This window comes from Vulpes vulpes, chromosome 3, assembly GCF_048418805.1.
Source record: "Vulpes vulpes isolate BD-2025 chromosome 3, VulVul3, whole genome shotgun sequence".
Lineage (NCBI taxonomy): Eukaryota > Metazoa > Chordata > Mammalia > Carnivora > Canidae > Vulpes > Vulpes vulpes.
In genome coordinates this window covers 86,180,845-86,188,221 of record NC_132782.1, presented here as the reverse complement: position 1 = coordinate 86,188,221, position 7,377 = coordinate 86,180,845, and the positions used below count along the sequence as shown (strand labels likewise).

Here is a 7,377-nt window from a genome sequence, read left to right as displayed (position 1 = left end):
TTTTTAAAGATTTTTATTTATTTATTTATTCAAGAGACACACACACACAGAGGCAGGGAGAGAAACAGGCTCCATGCTGGGAGCCCGACATAGGATTTGATCCCAGGTCTCCAGGATCACATCCTGGGCTGAAGGCAGGCACTAAACCACTGAGCTACTCAGGGATCAGTACAAAGTGTTAGATTTTGTCAAATGTTTTTGCTATATGAATTAATATGATCAGGAGGTTAGGGTTTTTTCCTCTTCCTTCTATTAATGTGGTGTATTGCACCAATTGATTTTTCACTTGTTCATCCACTCTTACATCCTTTTTTTAAGATTTTATTTATTTATTTATGAGAGACAGAGAGAGAGACAAAGAGAGAGAGAGGCAGAGACACAGGCAGAGGGAGAAGCAGGCAGCCCGATGTGGAACTCGATCCCAGGACTCCAGGATCACAACCTGAGCTGAAGGCAGACACTCAACCACTGAGCCACCCAGGTGTCCCCCACTCTTACATTCCTGAGAAATCCCATTTGGTCACATCATTGTTTAGCTTGCTAGTATTTTGTTGAGGACTTTTGCATTTATATTTATGATATACACTGGTCTGCAGTGTTCTTGTGATGTTTTTGTCTGGCTTTAGTATCAGGATAATGTTGGCCTTATAGAGAGATACAAAATGTTTCCTCCTTTTCTATTTTTTGGAGGAGTTTGAGAAGTATTAATGATAATTCTTCTATAAATATTTTGTAGAATTCATCAGTGAAGCCATCTTGTCCTGGGATTTCTTTGTTGGGAGGTTTTGGATTATCAATTCAATATCCTAATTTGTTATACACCACATTAATAGAACATGATCTTCTCAATTAATTCTGTCAAAGGCTTTTCCTCTTTTTTTTTAATTTTTTTTTTAATTTATTTATGATAGTCACAGAGAGAGAGAGAGAGGCAGAGACACAGGCGGAGGGAGAAGCAGGCTCCATGCACCGGGAGCCTGATGTGGGATTCGATCCCGGGTCTCCAGGATCGCGCCCTGGGCCAAAGGCAGGCGCCAAACCGCTGCGCCACCCAGGGATCCCTCAAAGGCTTTTCCTTTGACAGAATCCAACTCATGATAAAAACATTCAATTCAGATTTTCTATTTCTTTTTGAGTTAGTTTTGGGAGTTTGTATGTCTCTAGTAATTTGTCCATTTCATCTATGTCATACTTTGTTGGCATATAATTATTCATAGTATTCTTTTATAATGCTTTTTTTGGTAAAGTCAGTAGTAAGATCCCCATTTTCTTTCCTGATTTTATTGAGTCTTCTTTTTTTTTCTTAGTCGATCTAGCTAAAGTTTTGTCAATTTTATTAATCTTTTCAAATAACTAAATTTGGTTTTATTTTTTTTCTGTTGTTCTGATCATGATTTCATTTATCTTTACTCTAACCTTTATCTTTTCCTCTCTCTGCTAACTTTGGACTTAATTTGCTCTTCTTTTTTTAGTTCCTTAAAGTATAAGCTATATATTTAAGACCTTTCTTTTAAATATAGACATTATAGCTATAAATTTCTGTTTTCACCGTATGTCACAAGTTTTGATTATTTTTGTTTTTGTTCATTTCAAAATATTTTCTAATTTATTTTGTGATTTCCTCTATGATCAATTTGTTATTTAGGAATGTATTGTTTAGGGGTGCCCAGGTGGCTTAAGTCGGTTTAGCATCTGCCTTTGGCTCAGTTCAGGATCTCAGGGTCCTGGGATTGAGTCCTGCATCACGTTCCCTGCTCAGCAGGGAGTCTACTTCTCCCTCTGCCTTTCCTCCCTGCTTGTGATCTCTCTCTCTCTAAAATAAATAAATAAAATTTTAAAAAAGAATGTATTGTTTAGGGGTGCCTGGGTGGCTCAGTGGGTTAAATATCTGCCTTCAGCTCAACTCATGATCTCAGGGTCCTGGGATTGAGGCTCCAGCTGGACTCCCTGTGCCCCTTCCCCCACGTATGCTCTCCTTTCTCTCCCTCTCCCTTGTCTCTCTCTCTTTCACAAATAAATAAAATTTTTAAAAAAGAATGTATTGTTCATAAATAAACTTTATATATAAAAATATGTTAAAACATATATAATATATATAATACTTATGTATTATACTTATGTATATAATACTTATGTATAATACTTATATATAATACATATATATATGCATATATATATATATATATATATATATATATATATATATATAATTTTCTAAGTGTGCCTGGCTGGCTCAGCAGGAAGAGCATGCAACTCAATGTGGGGCCATGAATTCAAGCCCCATGTTGGATGTAGTGATTACTAAAAAAAATTAATAAACTTTAAAAATACATTTTAAAAAAGAATATTGTTTAATTTACACATTTTGTGGATTCTCTAGTTTTCCTTCTAAATTTCTTGTTTCATTCCATTGTAGTCAGAGAAGATATTTTGTGTGATTCCATTTTTTAAAAATTTATTGTGACTTGTTTTGTGGCTTAACATATGATCTGCCCTGGACAATGCTGGCATATGGTTTTGTTCACTTCCTTCATATCCCCACTGATCGTCTGTCTAGTTACTTTATTCATTATTGTAAGTGAGGTGTTTAAGTCTCCAAACTATTCTTGTAGAACAATTTCTCTGTTCTATTCTGTCAACTTTTTCTTCATATATTTGGGGGCTCTGTTAGGTATCTACATAATTGTTATATCTTCTCAATGCATTCACTCTTCTATCATTAAATAATACCCTTCATTGTCTCTTAGAACAGTTTTGATTTAAAGTCTACTTCAGGGCAGCCCGGGTCGCTCAGTGGTTTAGCGCCGTCTTCAGCCCAGGGCATGACCCTGGAGACCCGGGATCGAGTCCTACGTTGGGCTCCCTGAATGGAGCCTACTTCTCCCTCTGCCTGTGTCTCTGCCTCTCTCTCTCTCTCTGTCTCTCATGAATAAATAAATAAAATATTAAAAAAATAAAGTCTACTTCAGGGGCACCTGGGTAACTCAGTGGTTGAGCATCTGCTTTTGGCTCAGGTGGTGGTCCTGAGATCCTGGGATGGAGTGCCCCATGAGGAAGCTGCTTCTCCCCCTGCTTATATCTTTGCCTCTCTCTGTGTGTCTCTCATGAGTAATAGTAGCTTTTATACTCACCTGTAATTACCTTTACCAGTGTTCTTTATTTTTTTGTATAGCTTCAAGTTACTATCTAGTATTTTTTCATTTCAGTTTGTAGCACCCCCTGTAGCATTTCTTGTAGAGAAGATCTACTAGTAACAAACTCCATCAGCTTTTGTTTCTTCAGGAATGTCTTAATTTTGCCTTCATTTTTGAAGGATAGTTTTGCCAGGTATAGAATTCTTGGTTGACAGGTTTTGTCTTTTCAGCACTTTAAATATGTCAACCCCACTGCCTACTGGTCTTCATGGCTTCTGATGAGAAATCTACTGTTAATCTTGCTGAAGATCCTTGTATGTTATAAGTTGCTTCTTCCCCTGTCTCAAGATTCTTTTTTTCCTTCTTCTCCTATGTCTTGGTGTGTATAAATATGTGTTCATTCTACTTGAGTTCACTGAATTTTTTAAAAAGATTGTATTAATTTATTTGACAGAGAAGGGGCACAAGCAAGGGGAGCTGCAGGCAGAGGGAGAGGGAGAAGTAGGCTCCCTGGGGAGGAGAGAGCCCATTGTGGGGCTCAATCCCAGGGCCCTGGGATCATGACCTGAGCCAAAGGCAGATGCTTAATCAACTAAGCCATCCAGGAGCCCTCACTGAGTTTCTTGAATATATGGATTCATGTTTTTTTTTTATCAGATTTGGAAAATTTTCCATAATCTTTTTTTCAACTATTCTTCCTGCCCCTTTCCTCTCTCTTTTCTCCTTCTGGGACTCCTATTATGTATATGTTAGTCCACTTAATAGTATCCCACCGGTCACTTAAGTCTTTGTTCATTGTTTTCATTGTTTTCTCTTTCTGGTTCTCAGGTTGAAATACTTCATCAGACCAATTTTCACATTTGCTGATTCATTTGCTCAAACCTGCTGTTGAACCACTTTGCAAATTTTTTCATATCAGCTATTGTACTTTTAAGCTCTAAAATTTCTATTTTATTTCCTTTTTTATAATGTCTATTTCTTTATTGACATTCCCTATTTGTTAAGACATAATCCTTCTGGTTTTCTTCAGCTTTTTTATATTTCCTTTAGCTCTTAGAGCATAGTTAATATAGTTGCTTTAATGTCTGTATTTTCTCAAGGATAATTTCTGTTTGTGATATTTTGATTTATTATTTAAAAAATATTTAGTTTCCATCTCCATTCCTGGCAGAGGGCTCCTAAAACCCTTGTAAATTCCTAAGTGATAAAAGCAGTAGGAGCATCTTTTGTTCTAAAGAGTTGACTCTGGGTGGGCTCCTGGATAGCTCCTGCATGGGAGCTGGCCATCTGAAAAACCAAGCCATGATGAAAACCTTGGAAAGGGGCTAGAAGCGGAGTTAATAATTGATCATGCCTATATGAGGAAGCCTCCCTAAAGTTCCAACAGTGTGGGGTTCAGAGAGCTTACAGGTTGGTGAACACATTTAAGCGCTAGGAGGTTGATGCATCCCAACTCCATGGGGACAGAAGCTTCTGTGCTTTGCACCTTCTCAGACTTCATACTATGCATTTCTTCATCTGGCCAGCCATCTGTATCCCTTATCATATCTTTTAATTAACTGGTAAGTGTAAACTGAGTTCTGTGAGCTGTTCTAACAAGTAATTGAATCCAAGGTTGGGGGGCAGTCACAAGAACCTCTGATTTGTAGCCAAGTTAGATAGAACTTGTGGGTAACCTGAAGACCTACTAATTGCCATTGGCATCTGAAGTGGGGGGGGCATTCTCATGAGAGTGGGCCCTTGACTTGTGAGATCTGACAGTATTGATAGTGTCAGAATTGAGTTAGAATGTGGGACACCCAGGTAGTATCACAGAATTGCTTTGGTGTGGGAAAAAACACTGAACATCTGGTGTCAGAAGTGTTTTAAGTGTGGTCTTTGTGTGAGAGTAAAGGAGAAACACAGTAAAGCAATAGTGCAGATTTCCCCCTATTCATTGTTCAGTTTTTTGATCCTGGAAATGGGCCATACTTTCTTGTGTCTTTACATACTTCATACTTTCTTATTAAAAACTGGATGGACATTTTGGTGTATTCTAGAAAGCAAGAAAGGAAAGAAAGAAAGAAAGAAAGAAAGAAAGAAAGAAAGAAAGAAAGAAAGAAAGAAAGAAACTCCCTTGTTCTTTGCAGATTAGCTCTGTGTTGGGGCATTCCTTCAACAATTAACCAGGCTGTTTACAACTCTGCCTAAGCCTTCATTTTCTGTTTATGCAGAGTCTAAAGACCAGCCAGTGGTGAAAGCTTATGATCTTCCCAGGTCTTTTGTGAGCATGCATCCTGCCCTGGCCATGCACATGGATTTCTAGGTCCTACACTGTGTGTGGGAGTCTTTCAAAGGCCTTTTCACCAAAGTTTCTCACTCTCTAGCTTTTCCTCCCCAGCTTTCGGAATGTCTATTATTTATCTCAAGCATTATTTCTTGCCCCAGACAGCATTTGGCTTTCATTCTTTTCCAGGAGCATCCTCCATGTAGCCATGGACATCTTTCCACCCTGAGAGAGTTCTGGATTAGGAAGAACAAAAGCAGGTCCCTTGTGTGTCAGCTCTTCAGAGGACCCATAGGCAAGTTGAAACAGACCAGTAGAATTTCTTGATCAAAGTCTCCTGAAGTTTTGGACTAGATGTGCACATTGGGAATGGTGGCTGCCTTTGAGACTGCTGCTGCACTGGGAAAGGATGGGGTAAGACTAAGTTAAAATGCCAGATCCTCATCCCTGCTGGTTTCAGTGACCTTTCTCATGATTAAGCATTTGCCTCATGCCCATAAACCTTTGACTTGGGACGCCTAGGTGACTCAGTGGTTGAGTGTCTGCCTTCAGCTCAGGTCGTGATCCTGGAGTCCCGGGATTGAGTCCCACATTGGGCTCCCTTCAGGGAGCCTGCTTCTCCCTCTGCCTGTGTTTCTGCTTCTTTCTCTCTGTGTCTCTCATCAATCAATCAATCAATCAATCAATCAATCAATCTTAAAAAAATAAATCTTTGACTATCTTCTAGAGTTTTGATAAAGTTGATTCTGACAGTTTTTACCAGGATTTTCAGCGTTAAGGGAGATTTTCAGTGTTATGGGGAGAGAGAGCCCCTGGAAATCTGTACTCTACCATTTTTGCTGACATCACTCTTAAGAATTTTTTTAATGCTAATTTTTTGCTTGGACATAATATATAAGTGTTACACATGAAAAATATGAGAATTGTGGTCACTGGGAGTCTTCAGAGAGTTCAAGGAGCCATTAATTCTGATACACCATTTTCCCCACTTTCTTGAGAAAATTGTGGAAACTATACACACCAAAGTGACTTTGCATTGTTTTGTTATTAAAATTGAGAGTAATCATTTCATTTGAAGAGAAGGATGGCTAAAACAGAGTTGGGGACTGTAGCCTTCCCATGAACATAAGGAGATGATATGGAAGTCAGAAGACAAATGCAGAAAAGAGTGGTGATGCATAATGGCATGAACTTTCAAAGGAAGGAGAGGAAACATACCATACAAAGGATCATGTAACATCTTAAATTTAAAATAACTTCTATCACGAAGCAGCCAAGCAGTGAGGGAACATTGCAGGTCCAGTTCTCGAGCAGTTGCCCCAGAGCCACCAGATGGACAGCCAGACCTGCATGACTGCCATGGCCAAGAACAACTGGGACATGGTGACAGTCCTGTGAAGAAAGGCCCTAAATCCAAGCAGACCATCTTAGCAGCTCAGAGATGAGGAGAAGATGTGGAGATTTCCAAGAATGGGCTGCTGACCAGAACAAACAGCATTTGATCACCAAGACTATGGCCAAGCTGGATCATCATCAGGTGACCCTAGAGGTGGGCAAGGTGATCCAGCAGGGCCAGCAGAGCAAGGGGCTGACTCAGAAAGACTTGGCGATGAAAATTAATGAAAAGCTTCAGGGCATAGTGGACTACAAGAGTGGACAGGCCATTCCTAATAACCAAGTTCTGGGCAAAATCCAAAGAGCTATTGGCTTCAAGTTCTGAGGGTAGGATACTAGGAAGCCAACCAAAAAAGGGGCCAAGGGCAAAATGAACACAAAACTTGGAAATCAGTATGTTCCCTCTGATCTCATCTGGCTGGTTGCCCTTGACCACCAGCTCTAGCATGGTTCTCTTCACGTGGCTGAGTGGAACATGGGGCATTAGCCCTACCCAGGAACCCTCCCTACCATACCCAGTGTCATACAAACAACCTTGCAGAGTAAAAAATAAGTAAGTAAATAAATAAAATAACTTCTATC

At 39.3% G+C, this 7,377-nt stretch overlaps 1 pseudogene; it reads left to right on the top strand.

Moving 5' to 3' along the window:
* Positions 1-6,759: 6,759 nt before the first annotated feature.
* Positions 6,760-7,120, top strand: LOC112910009 (endothelial differentiation-related factor 1 pseudogene; annotated as a pseudogene).
* The last annotated feature ends 257 nt before the right edge of the window (positions 7,121-7,377 follow it).